This window comes from Leucoraja erinacea, chromosome 18, assembly GCF_028641065.1.
Source record: "Leucoraja erinacea ecotype New England chromosome 18, Leri_hhj_1, whole genome shotgun sequence".
Lineage (NCBI taxonomy): Eukaryota > Metazoa > Chordata > Chondrichthyes > Rajiformes > Rajidae > Leucoraja > Leucoraja erinaceus.
Genome location: NC_073394.1, coordinates 19350301 through 19367990, shown reverse-complemented (window position 1 = coordinate 19367990; position 17690 = coordinate 19350301). Strand labels below are relative to the sequence as shown.

The 17690-nt window shown below is 40.5% G+C and overlaps 1 long non-coding RNA gene across 1 annotated transcript in view; it reads left to right on the top strand.

The window, feature by feature from the left end:
- Positions 1-17690, top strand: part of LOC129705719 (uncharacterized) — a 122632-nt gene that overhangs the window by 24605 nt on the left and 80337 nt on the right. The window lies entirely within an intron of this gene.

Sequence of the window (17690 nt, the reverse complement as noted above, 5' to 3'; positions counted from 1 at the left end):
GGAAATATCTTTGACTTGGTGATGTCAATGTCACTGGGATGTTTACAGAGCTGCATGGGTGATGGTTTGGTGGATGTTGGAAAGGGAAAGCAAATGAGAATGCTACAAATGCTCAACACAACACCAATGCATTTCTCTCTGTGGAGAAAGAAATGAAAACAAATTGAGTTTCTATTGATGATGAATAACGTTGCAGCAGAACGGACCAGTTCACAACCACAGTACACTGAAATGGCTAAATGTCTTTCTCTCCATCCTGGCTACTGTTTGGAGGCTGTTTTACCCTTGCAGTATTTTTAAACTCTACCCACAAGGATTCTACATCTTCTGCTCCTCTGACATTTCTTGCTAATGGTTTGAATTTTATTCTTTACCAGCAGGGCCATCCTGCCTGTCTTTTTTTAGTCTCAGTAGCTAATCGTATTCTTTAGTTTTAAGGATGGTATTGTTCCAAGAGAGACGCCAATGACTCCTCTTCCCTGCTCAACCTCTTCTTTGCGAAGCTCCTCTCTACATTCCTCATTTCCCATCTCCCATTCCCTTTATTCTCCTTCTCAAAGAAAATTTACTTCCCTTTGATCAATAATTCAAGAAGCAAAATAAAACTGCTGATATAAAAGATGTTTGAGGCCAAATCTGGACTGAAGATAGGCATAAAAAGCTGGAGTAACTCAGCGTGACAGGCAGTATCTCTGGATAGAAGGAATTGGTGACGTTTCGAGTCGAGACCCTTCTTCAGACTATTGTGTTTAAGAAGGAACTGCAGATGCTGGAAAATCGAAGGTACACAAAAATGCTGGAGAAACTCAGCGGGTGCAGCAGCATCTATGGAGCGAAGGAAATGGGCAACGTTTCGGGCCGTCTGAAGAAGGGTTTCGGCCCAAAACGTTGCCTATTTCCTTCGCTCCATAAATGCTGCTGCACCCGCTGAGTTTCTCCAGCATTTTTGTGTACCCTTCTCCAGACTAGTTAGGGATAAAGGAAATGAGCGATATAGACGATGATATAGACAAGGGTTCCCAACCTGGGGTAGATTTACCCCCAGGGGGTACATTTCACCTACCCAGGGGGTAAATTAGTTGATTCTGGATTTGTGCATTTTTTCTCATTGACTGACTGTTCGGTTCTGGTATACCGGTATCTGTTCATCATTAGTTCATAAATAAGTGAAATAACATTGTTATGTGGTATTAAAGTTACCAGGGTTAAACGGGACGAAAAAGGTTGGGAACCTCTGATGTAGAATATATCTCTCTACATCATCATCTATATCTCGTTTCTCTTATCCCGAACCTGTCTGAAGAAGGTTCTCGACCCGAAATGTCACCCATGCCTTCTCTCCAGATGCTGCCTGTCCTGCTGAGTTAATCCAGCTTTTTTGTGTCTACCTTCAGTTTAAACCAGCATCTGCAGTTTTTTTTTTCTCCACATTTGAACTATTGTGTTAATTTTTGTCACCTTGCTATAGGAAAGCTGTTTTTAAGCTGGAAAAAAGTACATAGATGATTTACGAGGCTGCTGCTAGGTCTTGAGCATCTGAGCAATCAGAAGAAGCTGGGCAAGTCGAGATTTTATTTCTTGAAGCACAGGAGGCCGAGGGATGATCTTAAGGAGATGTATAAAGTCATGATGGGTATTGATCGGGTGAATGCAGTCTTTTACCCAGAGTGGGAGAATCAAAAACCTGAGGACATGGGTTTAAGATGAGGTGAAAGATTTAATAGGAACCTGAGGGCCAACGTTTTCCACACAGGAGGTGGTGGGTATATGGAATGAGCTGCCAGAAGGGCTAATTGAGGCAGATACTTTGTTAAAGTTACAAATTTTAGAGCTTAAAAGATGGGTCCATGTATAGGAAAGCTTTAAAGGGATATGGACCAAATGACAGGGAGGTGGGAGTCATGCAGAAGGGGTATTTCGGTTGGCATAGGCAAGTTGGGCCAAAGGGCCTGTTTCCATGCTCTGTGACTGACTCGATGCTGGAAATCTGATATTAAAAATAAAATGCTAGGAATATATTAGGCATCATCTGTGGGGAGAAAGCATATTAAGATCAATAGCCCTTTTGTTTCATATTCCAATATTATTAAAAATATTCATTCAAGGGATGTGAAATTTGATTCCTAATTGCCTTGAGAGAAGGTGGTGGTGATCTACTGCCTGAACCACTGCAGGTGTGGGTATATCCATAAATTTGTTCCAGATTTGTTCTGGAACAAATTCTGAGTTCCAGAATTTGACCCAGCAAGGAATGGCGATATATTTTCAAGTTAGGGTGGTGTGTGGCTTGGAGGGCAATTTCCAGGTGGTGGTGGTGGTGTGCCCATACTTTTGCTACCCTTGCCTTCTACCTGCTAGACGTCAAGGGTTTGGAGGATTTTGGCACGTTGCTGTAGTGTATTCTGTAGGTGGTACAAACTGCAGCTACTGTGCTTTGCTGGTGGAGTGAGTGAATATTTGTGGCTCGGGTGCCCATCAAGTGAACTGCCATGTCCCATATGGTGTTGTGCTTTTTGACAGCCCTTAATAATGAATTTCCCTAAATGTTAACATTAATAATAGAAGGAAGGCAACCTGTGAAAATAGATGTTTTAGTATGAGTAACCTTTTTATTGTACTCCACAACACAATTCCAACCATTGGGATGACAGTATTCCTTGAATTCTTTGCCTCTTCTGTTTTGACCTTAAACTCCAACGCTGGAGCAAACAACTTCAGTGGTAGCCGGAAAAACATCATCTTTCAATTAGGCATTTTATAGGTTTCCGGACTCTAGTTTGAATCCAACAATGTTGGATCAGAATCTCTGCTTTTATAGGGATAGCATTTTCAAGTATTATCATTTTCAGTTCCTTTCAGACCTAAAATCTGCTGTTTTTATTTTTGTATTTCGTAAAGTGATTTCTAGAGCAGCATGTGAGTTAATCTGCATTTTGATTATTCTTTCCACCTTGATAAAATCATAAGGAGAACAGGTGTTGAACGTTTCTCTTTCCATCTCCCCACCCCACCCCCAAACCTTCTCCACCATTTGATAAGAGCATAGATAATCCAACTTCCTTGTCCACCTTCACACGTTATCTCCATAATCCCTATTCCCTTCCAATTTAAACATCCATCTCTTGTAGCATTGAATATATTCAAGGATTTGGTTTCAAACTCACTGGGGCAATGAATTCCAAAATCTTGTCACTGTTTGAGAGATTAAATTCTTCATCATCAGTTGTGAATGGATGCTGCTGCCTTCTTCTGAAACTATGCTGCCTTCAGGTCCTCGATTCTTCTGGTGTTCACCCTGCCAAGACCAAACTCCAACCAGTGCAGATCCAATTTATTCAACATTCCAACTTCCATACCAGGTCATTCTCATGAATCTTCTTTGAACTGAGATAATGTGCCTCTTATTAAATTACAGATACTGCGAACTGTTAATCAAGCAGCCGAGAAATCTTAACTTTTCAGGGCAAAGACCTCTCATATGAACTGAGAAAGAAAACTATTTAGTCTAGAGACAAGACAAGACAAGAGACATTTATTGTCACATGTACCAATTACAGTGAAATTTGTGGCAGAGAAGGCATTGGAGGGTAATAGGAGCAGCCAAAGGAAAGTCTGTGATAGGGTAAAATGATGTCATCATTGAGTAGAGTTAAGCTTCCTTGTGTAATGTCATTTTGAAGAGCCCCTATCCTGCACCAATTACCACCCCTCCGTTTCCAATTACCTACTATTCTAATTCACCACCCCATTCCATCTGACCTTTACACGTATGGCTTATGCACTTACAACCTGGCCCACAGTAACCTCACTATGTTCTGGGGCGTGTTACATCCTGCAAGACCCAACATTGAATTATTTTACTAACTTATTCTGTTTGTATAAGAACCAGCTGCTTGTACTTGCCTTTCCCCTCTGCCTCCATTTATATATTCTGGACTGCTCAGCATGTCCCAGTAGGCCACATGATACAACATTAGTAATCATTACTTGGACAAAGTTACTTAATTGTCCATTCAGTGGTTATATAATTTCACCCTATTACACACTTTCTCCTCCCTCTCCTGCCCAGTTAATTAGACCAGATTGCTTTCTCTTTTCAGTTCTGATGAAGGGTCCTCAACCTGACATGCTAACGAGTTACTCTTTCCACAGATGTTACTTGTCTGTCTGATTTCTTCCAGCATTTTGTTTTAGTTGGCCTAGAAATAAAAAAACAGGTTTGGGCTTCCTGATCGTTTGCTGTGTGTTGTATGTATCTTTGTTTTATGTGCAAGATTCTCCAAATCCCTTTGTGCTGTAACTTGCTACAGCTTTTATCCATTTAAATAATTTGTTTCCATGATAAATAATGCCCCTGTCCCACTTAGGAAACCTGAATGGAAACCTCTGGAGACTTTGCGCCCCACCCAAGGTTTCCGTGAGGTTCCCAGAGGTGTTTGTCAGTCTCCCTGCCTACTTCCACTACCTGCAACCTCTGACAACCACCTGCAACCTCCGGGAACCGCATGGAAACCTTGAGTGGGGCGCAAAGTCTCCAGAGGTTTCCGTTCAGGTTTCCTAAGTGGGACAGGGGCATAACTTTACATTTTCCCATATTATACCCCTTTTACCTTTTTTTTTTTGTGGTTTTTTTTGCACATTCATTTAACCTATAAACCTCTCTGTGAACTATGTCTTGCACAGCTTGCTTTTCCTCTACTTTTCTATCATCTACAAATTTAGCTTCACATTTATTTTCTGCCTCTAAATCATGAACATGTTGTGTGCAACTGCAGACTTGGATTCAATCCCTGCAACACTTCAATGGTTGCAGATTGCCAATGTGAAAATAAGCTCCTTATATCTACTAAAGATAAACACGAGAAGCTAGAGTAACTCAGCAAGTCAGGCAGCATCTCTGGGGAAAAAAGGAATAGGTAATGTTTCAGGTCGAGACCCATTCTTCAGACTGAGAGTAAAGGGAAAGGGAAATGAGAGATATAGACAGTGATGTAGAGAGATGTAGAACAAATTAATGAAAGATGTGCAAAAATGAACAATTATCAAGGAAAGGTGGAGCCCACAAATGGTCTATTGTTGGTTGTGGTCTAAGTGATAATGAGTTATTCAGACAGTGAAACTCAACAGAACGACAGTGAAACTAGTATGATGACTAAGGTAGGGGAGGGACGGAGAGAGAGGGGGATACATGTGCCTTCTTATCCCTACTGTTACCTATGTTAATATTGTACCCAACATCATGAACTTTTCACTTGCAAAGTTATTTTTCATAATTCAAATACTCTATCCACTTTGATAGATGTTTCCTCCAAATAAATTTATCAGACCTTATTTTCCTTCAAGAAGCAGTGTTAACTATGGTTGCTTACATTGACTTTCCTGATGAACTGCTTGTGTCACCTTAAGTGATTTTAACCACACTCCTGTAATGGATATTAAGCTAATCCGTTTTTGCCTCCATTTATGAATAAGGTCATCATGTTAGCAGTTTTCCAAACCATTGGTACCAATTTGAAAGATTCCACCCTGTGCATCTGATACCTCTGTAGCTGCTTCTTTTGGGAACCTAAGATTCAAGCCATCAGATCTAGGGAACTTGGGTGACTTATCAGTCATTGGCATTATTAGTTTGTCCTATACTATTTCTCTAGTGATCATAATAGCATTTCATTCCTCTCCCACCTTTTTTAAGTATTAATGGGATTTTTGTCGTACCTCCTACCATGAAGACTGATGCAAATGTCTCTCTAATTCCTCTGCCAATTGTTTGATATTTATACCATTTCCTCTTCAGAAATGGCTTCAGATCAGCCACGATCACATTAAATGGCGGTGCTGGCTTGAAGGGCCGTATGGCCTGATCCTGCACCTATTGTCTATTAAATCAGTCTTCCTCCCACTCAAACTTTCTCATCAACCCTCTCCTTTTCCCTCTATCTTTAAGCCAACTGCGCTTAAAACTATTGCCAACTTATTTTGCAAACACTAGAAATCTGACATAAAAGAACAGGCATGAAATAATCATCAGTCTATGTGGCATTGTGCGCGATAGAAACAGATGATGTTTCCGTTGTTAACATTGTATTGGAACTCTAAAGGTGCTGCCTAACCTCCTGAATAATTCCACCATTTCTTCCTTTTTGTTTCCTTTTTTCTCCAATGTGTTATATCTCTGTCTGTGGCAATCTGTCCCTCAGCTCATTATGGAACACATTAAATCTAGTTTACCATCACAGTTTGGTTTGGTTTAACTCAATTTATTTCTCACACTGCCTCGGTAAAGGTAAGTCGCACCCTGGCCACTTCCTCTTCTCCCCTCTCTCATCGGGCAAAAGGAGAAAACTCGCACCTCCCGATTCAGGGACAGTTTCTTCCCAGCTGTTATCAGGCAACTGAATCATCCTACCACAACCAGAGAGTAGTCCTGAACTACTCCACCTCATTCGTGACCCTCAGACTGTCTTTGATCGGACTTTACTGCCTTTATCTTGCACTAAACATTATTACCTTAATCGTTTATCTATACACTGCAAATTGTTCGACTGTAATCATGCATTGTCTTTCTGCTGACTGGTTGGCATGCAATAAAAACTTTTTGTGTGACAAACTAAACTGAACAGCTCTGCCGAAGCCCTGTCCATCACATGGACCAGACTTCCCATTATTGACCCAATCTATTTTTCACACTGCCTCGGAAATGCAGCCAACATAATCAAAGACTTGTCCCACCTTGGTAATTTCTTCTCCCTGCTCCTGTCTGGTAGAAAGTACGAAAGCTTGAAAGTGCGCACCCTCAGACTCTGAAACATCTTCTTCCCCTCTGTTAGTAGGCTACCCTTTGCTATCGGGCTTCCTTCCATAGGTTAGGGTATTGTTCCATTCACCCCTACCCCAAGAAGAACATTGCACTTTGCTCTATCTATTGGACTTGAATTTGAACTGCTTGTATCTGTGCATGATATATTAATCTGTTTCGATAGCTTGCAAAAAAAGCTTTTTGTTGTACCTCAGTGTATGTGACAATGATAAATCTAAACCTTAACACTGACAGCCTTGTTTTCAAATACTTCTACTGTCTCACTACTGCTACTTGCATAAACTCCCCAATAGCTGAAATTCTCAAATTCTCATCTTTTGTGTTGTCTAATTGTTTCTCCAGTGGTGCCAGTATTTTCCAATTGCTTAAGTCCCAAACTTTGGTTTTCTCTCCCTATGTTTCTCCATCCCTCAGTTATTTTAATATATCACTTAATGTATCAATTTGACAAAGCTTTTGGCTATCATTTTGAGGTTTGGTGTTACATTTTGCTTGATGTTCTGTTGAGGCACTTTATGGTGATGAACCATTTAAAAAAAAGTGATAAATGAGTTGTTGATTCTTATTCACACTGTATTCAATTGCTGTGGAGAAGTGAATGCAGCTGGGTTTATTTCTCAAAAGGCAAATCTTGCACCCAATAAGTCGAGGCATTCTATTTTTTCTTATTAATCAACAAATGCCTAGAAGTAGAGTGGCTGTTTGACAATTGATGCTGCACAATTGTTCAACAGCCACACTATTTCTGTTCACTTCCAGCATTTCAATGCAGCATTCAGAGAGCTGTGCTGAGGCCACAACTACTTGTGGTATTTATAAGCAACAATAATGGCTTGGAAAACTATGCATCCAAGACACAAAGGCTGCCAGTACCGAAAACCTGTAAAATATGGAAGTGTTGAAATGAAATCTGGCATAAAGAAATGAAGCAAGTGGACATAACATTGGTAAAGTGATTTAAAGGTTCAATAAGGTGAATTTCTTAACGGTATAAAGGTAGCTGCATTGTCCGTGTTTATGAATCATTAAAATATAGACGGCCTCAGGAAAAGCCTAGGGAAAGAACTGCAGATGCTGGTTTAAATCGAAGATAGACACAAAATGCTGGAGTAACTCAGTGGGACAGGCAGCATCTCTGGAGAGAAGCAATGGGTGATGTTTCGGGTTGGGACCTTTCTTCAGACTGATGAAAAGTTTGGTTTTAGAAGACTAGCTCAAAATTGGAGGAGGCTTATTGATTTTTCCAGCCATACAATGCCCTATCTGTGCATGGACGTGTGTTCAATTATGGGGCCACGCCCTAAGAAATGTTTGTTGATCTTCTAGAGAATGCAACGTGATTATACTGGAATGCTAATTGGAAAACTGAAAATACAGTTTTTTCTCTCTTTACACATGTTGCCTGGCCTCTATAGCATTTTCTGATTTTAAACCTGGATATTACATAGATTCCAAAGATTAAATTATGAGAACACAAAGTGTTGCTTTTGTTTAATTTAAAAGGTGATTAGAAATGGTCACCAATGGGAAAGAGATTCAAAGTACTGTTGGTTGAGGAATCTAGATACATGGACCACAGTTTAAAAATAACCGGCCCGGGAACAGCAGGGAAGAAAATGTCCTTGAATCTGGAGGTATGCAACATCTGTATCTCTCGCCTATTTGGAGAGGGGGGGAAGAAGGAGAGACTAGGATAAAATTGGTCTTTGATTATGCTGATGGCCTTGTCAAGGCAGCTTATAGTGTAGATTCTGTCAATGGAAGGGGGGTTAGTTTGTGGGATGGAATGGGCTGCATCCACAATTCTCTGCAGTTTCTTGCAGTCTTGGATGGAGTTGTTCCCAAACCATGATGTGATGCTTCCTGATAATGCTTCCTGTGGAAGTTGGGGACATGCGGAACTTCTTAAGTCTTCTACAGAAGTAGAGGCCTTGTGCTTTCTTGGCTATTCCTTCATCATGGCTGGTTCAGAGCAATTTACTGATGATTTATTTCTCAGAACTTGAAGCTATTAACTATCTCTACTGCGGTGCCACCATGTACACTATGGGATGTGTACTGCTTTGCTTCCTGAAGTCTATCACAATCACCTTTTGATTTGCTGACATAGAGATAGAGAGAGAGAGAGGTGATTGTCTTGGCACCAGACTATAAGGTTCTCAATCTCCTTCGTCATTATTTGATATCTGGCTCAATACAATAGTGTTGTGTGCAATTTGTAAATTGAGTTGGGTTGGTATTTGGCTGCATTTCAGGGGTATAGAAGGAGGATCGGAATGCATCCCTGCGGGCACCATTGTTGAGGATTATCTTCGAGGATGATTTACCATCTATCCTCGCTGAGATGGTCAGGAAGCCAAGGATCCTGTTAGCTAGGGGAAGACGACAATAAGGCACACAAAGTAAAATTTAATCAGGAGTACAGTCGAACTAGTCAGAAATCTTGCATAGGGCAGTGATGGAGAGAAATCAAGGGTTACTTGAAGTTCGAGAAATCAATATTCATACCACTGGGTTGTCAGCTGCCAAAGCAAAATGAAGTGCTGTTCCTCCAGTTTGCATTGGTCCTCACCCTGACAGTGGAGGAGGCCCAGGAGACAAAGTTCCCTGACTGTTCTTTCAGGTGAGGCAGAGGTTTAGTTGTACCTCATCTGCTGTTCTACGTGTGAACTCCTATATCTCGACGAAACCAAGTGCAGGCTCAGCAATAGTTTTGCTGAACACATCTGTTCAGTCTGCTTGGACCTACAAGATCCCCTGGTTGCTAAACACTTTAACTCTCCCTCCCATTCACACACTGACCTGTCTGCCTTGGGTCTCCTCCACTGCCAGTGAGGCCCAGCACAAATTGGAGGAACAACAGCTTGTATTTCGCTTGGGCAGCTTACAACCCAGTAGTTTGAATATTGACTTATCTAACTTCAGGTAACCCTTGCTTTCCCCCTCTTGCCATCCCTCCCTCATTCTAGTTCTCCAACTAGTTTGGCTGTCCTCCTGATTAAATTTTACTTTGTATGCCCCATTGTCATCTTCCCCTAGCTAACAATGATCTATTCTACATTCTCCTTCATCTTCGTCCCCTTTGATCTCTCTTTTTCACTCCTTACCCATCCATATCGTGTTTCCCTCATCCCTGACTCTGTCTAAAAAAGGGTCTTGACCCAAAACGTCACCAATTCCTTCTACCCGGAGATGCTGCCTGTCCCACTGAGGTACTCCAACATTTTGTTTATCTTCGAGATCTACTCTTTGCCTGGATCAACTATCTCACTGGCTCTCCAATAAAAATACGTGTCAGGTTGTTGATCAATGGCATTCGACCCCATCTCTCCAAATTTCTTTCAAGCTCAGGCAACTATGTCTCTGCTCTTCCCTATGCAACTGGATCCTTGACTTCCTCATCAACAGACTGCAATCAATACCAATTGGTAAGAACACTCCTCCCTGTAACCATCAGCACAGAAGTACCACGGGGTGCAGCACATTGATTCAATCATAAAGCCCATTAATGCCTCTACTTCCATAGAAGATTGAGCAGGTTTGTAATTTCTACTGTAGAGAGCATATTGACTGGATGCATCACGGTCGGCTGCGGCAACTCTTAACACCCAGGAATGATGGAGATTACAAAAAGTGGTGGACACCACCCAGTCCACCCTAGGTACTGATCTCCTCATCGAAAGGACCTATAGGAGGTGCTACCTCAAAGGCAGTCAACATCAAAGAGCCACACCCTACTAGCCATGCTCTCATTTCTCTCCTACTTTGAATAAGAAGGAATAAGAGTCTGTAAACTCTGACCACGGATAGCTTTCTCCCAACAAACGTCAGGCTCTTGAACACTAAAACACAAACTGAATCATGAACCATAGTTGCTATAGACTGTCTTTGCTGTTTGGGTTTTTTTTTACATTAGTAATGTTTAAGTTTTCTTTATTAGTGTTATCTAAGCCTGTTATGTCACTGTAAATAAGACTTTATTGTTCCATTTTCAGCAAATATGGGCCATTCTTTGGAAAGTGAACCAAAATGTCACCCACGTTACCAAATGGCATCACATAATGTAATACATTAAAAAATGATTAAGAGATTAATCTTATTCATTGCTATTTTCCTACCTACAGAACTATAATGAATGTCTGCTAAAGGTATGAACATTCTAGCTTTTCTGGGTAAATTGGCGCAATTTCCCGTTATAAGCAGGGGCGAGTCATTCTGGAGAGAGGACGAATCAACCACAAGAGTTTGTAAGATAAAACTGAGTTATGAAAAAATGTTTCCATGTCAGGTCACACACATGACCTCATATTTGACCTCTGACCCAAAACGAACATTGTCAGCATAACATAAATATTTTACTTGATAAACTTTAAAAACATATGAATCATACGCAGTACAAAACAATATACCTGTAAAGCTTTCAGAATTAGAGGTGTATTCCACAATTTTTCCATACTTTTGGTCACACACGTGACAAAGAATGGGCCATATGATAATTAAACATTCTTGACTCTTGTGTTCTACATTTAATACTTTCATCCACTGGCCTTAAAGTCATTTGGTACGTTTTTGACTGCAACATCAGATAGGGTTCAATCTCCGATCTAGAGTTAAATTACTAAACTAACACTGACCAGAGTTCAGCCATGGAATTTGAATTGGGGAATTTTAAAGCAAATAATGTTGATGACCACAAAACCACCAGCCTGTCATTAAGAAAAAAACATCTCTGGGAGAGGAAAAATTGCCATCCTTATCTAGTCTGACCTACATATGACTCGGGGCTCGCTGGTGTGGTTCACTCTTAAAGGGCACGGCATGTGGTTGATTCATCCTCTCTCCAGAATGACTCGCCCTTGCTTATAACGGGAAATTGCGCCAATTTATCCAGATTGCTGTGCATCATTACACCTAGTCCATGTCTTGCCTTTCCTCTGCCATAGTGTCTCCATGCTTGGTACTTCAGCGTTGCTGAGGTCGTCTGCGGCCTGAAAAATTAAAAGGCCACCCTACTGAGAGTGAAGATTGGAGGAAAGATTATTGATGACTGAGTTTCTGATCGAAGGCACAGCCTGAGAATGGAATTTTAACTTTTGCAAATATCCTTGATTTCATTCAGGTCTTAAACTGGCCTCGTGCCAGCTGAAAATTCTGGAATAGATGGAAGTTCTGCAGAGATATTAAAACAAGCAGAGAAGTATTGCAGGAACACATCTTCTGAGAGGAGTGGAGTTTAACAGGGGATCATTGTATGTTCTAGCAGCAGTTGCTGCAAGGGTCCTACTTTGCGAAGGGTGGTATGCTGTTTGTGGAATCTTATTGTGCATGAAACTAACTGTTGCATGCCCTACCGTGCAATGGTTAGTTATTTTATTACAAAAATAAACTTTTCAGAACAAAATAATATATAAAGCAAAAAATGTTTTTCTAATCTCTTCGTACATTCTGGGTGTTTATAAATGAATAGTGTCATATTCAGTGGTGTTTGCCCCTGTCTTTTTGGGAAATACCCTTGCCATTCATGTGATAACCCTTTCCTTGTTTGAGGAGTGCCCCAGCTCCTCAATGTCCAGCAGTAGATGGACCTTAGATAGCGATTATCCCCACACAGCATTTGTACTTTTAATTTCAAGTTTCCGTGTACCTTGTGTGTTGTGACCGTTGGCAGACCAATTTCCCTCCAGGGATGAATAAAGTTTTATCGTATCGTACCAAGCTTCAGTGAGCCTCTCGGCATGTACTGCAGTCTGCAATGGGCTTATTATTCTGGGAGTGGAACAACATTCGGGTCGACCAAAGAGTGTTTGTTCATTTAGTTGATGTCCTGTAGTTTCAAAGGGAGTTAGGAGGGTAACATTTCAGCGATGCATGGTTGGTGCCTAGCTCTTGGTTTACAAAGATACTAAATTCAGTAAAGCTGTCTGTCAGGATGAGTCAATTTGGGGGAATTGCTGATGTGTGCGCTAACAATAGTAATGAATGCTGAACAGTTTACCTTTGGGGGAAACTGTCAACTGTGCAAGGTCTCTCCATTGTGTTCCTGTCCCAGTTCAGCATTTCTTGGTGATGTGCCCTCTCAATATTGATATTGCCCTGATGAATTATTTTTCCCCTTTATATTGTGAAAATAACACAGAGGAATTAAACTGAAAGTCTGAGACATTCAACATATTGACTGCTGCCAAAGTCTACTTCAGAAAAATAGTGGCTTTGGCCCATCTACATGATGAAAAATGTCACACAAGGTCATATCACTCTACAGGATCTTGCCAATTTGGATTGGGATAGTTTGTGGTCGGCACCTTTGTCAGAGGCCAGTGAAGGTGATGAGTGTAGACAACTCGCTACTGGTATTAAGAGTTGCCCGTAAAACTTCCTTTTGTAGTTTGAGCAAATGATTCTGCTTGTTTTATTTGTGCCTCATCCAAACCAACTTTTCTTTTTCTTGTCCGGTTTCCAGTCTCTCCCACTATATTACTATTGTCACTTTATCATTCTATTCTATTGGGAGGTTTCACGGCAGTCGGGTCACGACCCATGACCCGCACTGTTGCTAAGCTACTCCAAATGGATTACACGCGATGTACTGCAGGTAGGCACGTCATTGTTTCCAACGTAGCGGGCCCGTTAAAACCCGCTGAAATTGTCAATTTTTGCGCTGCAAATAATTATGGAAATCGGGATAAGCGTGTGAGGCATTTAGCCTACTTCAGAATTCCAAAAGTGAGGAGAAATGACGGTAGATAGAAGTGAGAGCTGAAGGGACAACAACAGACAGAGTGCTTGGCGAACGTTGACTGTTTGCTCACTGCATTTCATCAACAGGCATTATTTGTGTTTTTTCTTGATTTCTTTGGCATCTAAAAAATTTCAGAAGTGATAAATCTGGCTGTAAATTTTTTTAAATCGCCCATGGTTCTCAATTGGGTTTTTACATACAAAATGAAAACGCATCTGAAGAAAAATTTAGTCAGATTGATCACTTCTGAGACTTTTTAGATACCAAAGGAATCAAGAAAAAACACAAATAATGCCTTACTGTTGATTAAATGCAGTGAGCAAACGTGATAATTCCCAATATTTTCAATTACGATATCTGCACAGCCAATGTTTACCAAGCACTGTAGCTGCTGTTGTCCCTTCAGCTCTCGCTTCTCTTTACCTTAATTTCACTTCACGTTTGGAATTCTAAAGTTGGGTACATGTCTCTCACACTTACCCCGACTTCCACAATTTTTTTCAGCGTAAAAATTCAACATTTTGGTGGTTTTTAACAGGTAGGAAAGTACGCCTTTCTAGCATTAATAACATATACCGGAAGTGACGGATGTCCTCCAGATGGATTGAGCGGCTCCCTGCGTCAAGCCCTCTGACCCAGTGACTTTACGTGCAACGCCCCTATAATAGATGTACCTTTATTCCATTACTTTTTTTCTCTCCATCTTGAAATGTGTTCACTTATCTCTTTCTCCGGTTCCGATGACAAATCGTCATCATAAAATATTAGCTGCACACATCTGCCTTTTTGGGCATTTCCATTTCCTTTTAATTTCAGACTGTTTTGCTTTGAACTTTGTTTTGATCTCCCTGGCAACAAAACCCAAACATACACTTGAGAAACTGCATTTAATACTTCAACTAGACACTTCTAGATTCAGCTTCTGTGGTCAACAATTTCTGATGATTATTCTGTCATTTTCTCTCGTCCCATCGTTTGCTATTTTACATTTCAAGGCCACCCTCTTTGCTTGTTTCTTTGAACCCCTTCTGCCTCAGATCTTGTGCCAGATTTGACATTTGGCTCTTCCCCATTCCCACCTTCAATACATCTAACCTCCATCGAGGGTTCATCAGTCTGAAATGCCATGTCCACAAGTATTACCTGGATGGTCTCCTTGTGACTTTTTCTGCTTTTAATACAGATTTTCTGCATAAGCAATGTCTGACACTGCTAAGATCTGGGTTGCAAAATTGTAGCTGTTTTTGACTCTAAGCTGAGGTTTTTATTCCCAGCATATATACAGAACGCTAGCAATACAGGCACATTGACTCTCTCAGTTAAAGACCATGGGCAGCTGGCTACAACTTGAAAGAAAACATTTAGTGTTAAATGAAAAAGATGTCAAAGGAAAAAAAAACAAATTCCAAGTTACTGTTCTCTCGCCTTTCCTAAAGCTTGTGACTGGGTGTATTCCGGCAGGTTTGGCTAATTTGCCCTCCACTGGAAGTAATTGCTTGGTATTCACCTAATACTTATAGCACACATTGACCCGTGTTGAAATAAATACAAAAAATACTGGTAACACTCTGCTGATCAGATAGGATCTATGAGGGAGCAACACAGTTAATGTTTCTGGTTGAATGCCTTCAATGGGTTAAATTTGAGTTCTGATGAAAAAAGGTATTTGACCTGAAATGTTAGCTTTGTTTTTCTCCCATACTTGAGTTGCAGAATGTTTCCAGCTTTTCCTGTTTTCAGATTTCCAACATCTACAGTTCTTGTGATTTGTAACCGCTTGTGTTCATAAGTTTATTGAATGGGACTTGGTGGATACCTAACATGATAATACTTCATTTAAAGTAAACTTGAACACTTTGGGAGTCGTGTAAATTATTTTGAAACGGCTGAATAAATATTGGCCTGTTTTATCCAATGTGTTTTAACTAATGTCAAAGTTTGTTTCTTAAAAAAACAGATAGCAACAAAAACTGTTAAAGGTAAACCATGGCAATCTTTAATTGATTCGTCAGACGGGAGTGGCAAAGATCTACAATGAGCAAAAACGTTGATCAGTGCTGCTCGTGCTCCCACTCACAGAACAAAGTAAAGTTAGCACAATTTCCAACATCTACAGTTCTTGTGATTTGTAACCGCTTGTGTTCATAAGTTTATTGAATGGGACTTATTCTTATGTAAAACACTCCCACCAAGTCTGAATATGGCATGACTGAAAGATTCTGTAGCCTCTCAGAATATCGGAAAAATGGGTCCAAATCAAGCTCATCCAATAACAAGTTATTACTTATCTCTGGTGCGTCAGCTATTTTTTTTCAATCTTGGCTTTTTTATGGCCTTGAAAGAAGCACTTGTTATTACTGCAGGATTCCATCTTAATTTCTTTATTAAAAGACAACCTGTCCTCCATATTGTGTTCCATATAATTTACAAAGTCATTCAGACTTGGCACCGAGCCATTCTTTTGTTCTACTAGTTCCTGCTTTTGTAGAAGAACGACTCCATTTTAGATTTGACTATTAGATTTGACTATTAGCTCTTTCACTAGGACTGGATTGGATAAGACTTGCTCTTCTTACGCAGTGGAGGATGCAAGGGTATCTGCTGAAGGCATTTGATAGCATGAAGGGTAGACAGAGCAGATGGAAACTATGCCCCAATTGAATAAAAAACTAGTTGCAATAGAAAGAAAATGTTGGCAAAAGAATCAATGCAAACATGCAAATCTTTTAATGCAGCCGTTGGTTAGAGTCTGAAATGCATTGCCAGGATTAGTAGAATAAATAAGTATAGCTGCATTATTCTATAGGAGCCTGGATAATAAATATCTAAAAGGAACGAGGTTGCAGACTTTGTGGAGTGGGCAGGGCAGTAGGTATATCTGGAATGCCTCTTCCTTGGAGCCAGTTAGGTCAGACAAGTGGTTAACCTTATAGGTTTAACCTTTTTTTGTTCTTGTCACTTCTGAATAAGTTTTTTTAAGTTTCCTATATCATTTTCACTGCGATGCTGCACAACATAATCTACAATATTTAGTTATAAAGTGAGAATCGCTGATTACTATGCTAATTTAGACTAAACTGGGGGAACCCCCCCCCCCCCCCCCCCATTTTATGAGCAGTAGGATGCTGGATAATGTGCTTATACATACTGCAACTGCAGTCACTAAAGTGATGAACTGCATGCTCATGATAATCGGGGAATGAAAGGCTGATGCTTTTGTTTCGGCAAAAGTTGTTTGTCCCGGTCTTCCAGATGTTTGTGTTAAAGTTACACATGCTCATTCACACCTACCATTGTATTGTCTAAGATGTCTGTTGTGGTTCTCTAATACAAGATTGATGGAACAATTGAAGGAAGACACAAAATGCTGGAGTAACTCGGTAGGACAGGCAGCATCCCTGGAGGGAAGGAATGGGTGACGTTTCTGGTCAAGATCCTTCTTACTCCAGCATTTTGTGTTTATCTACGGTTTAAACCAGCATCTGCAGTTCCTTCCGCCACATCCTGAACAATTGATAAAATGGCTCTATATGTTTTCTGTAGCAAATGGCAGGACACTGGGGCATCCCCCATGTTCCCTAGAAATTATTTGGAGAACTGTATGCTAAAATAGAATTGACATTGAGGAATTCAAGCTGTCAAGTTACATCATACTTGGCAAGTGACGAGAGGCTTCAAGACTGGAGGATAAAAATAATATAAACTCTGAATTATGTGAAGAGGTTTGGCTGTTGGAAATATCTTTCAATAATTTCCAACATTTTAATCCGTTATTGTTTTTGTTATCCTCACTGTCAAGTTGAGAACAAGTGGGATGGGAATTCATTGAATGTGACAGTGTAATAAAATATCCATAGACATCAACTTTGCTAACTTCCACCCTGCCCTCAAATTCACTTGGACTTGGATCTCGACACCTCTCCCATTTTTCGATCTCTCAGTCTCCATCACAGGGGTCAGACTATCAACTGTTATCATGACTATACAGCTTCCTACTCTGTCTTGCAGGGACATAATCCCCTCATCTTAATTCCTCTGGCTCTACTGCATTTGCTCCCAAGATGAGGCTTTCCACTCTAGGATATCTAAGATGTCTTATTTCTTCAGTAAGCATGGTTTTCCCCCTGCTGTTGT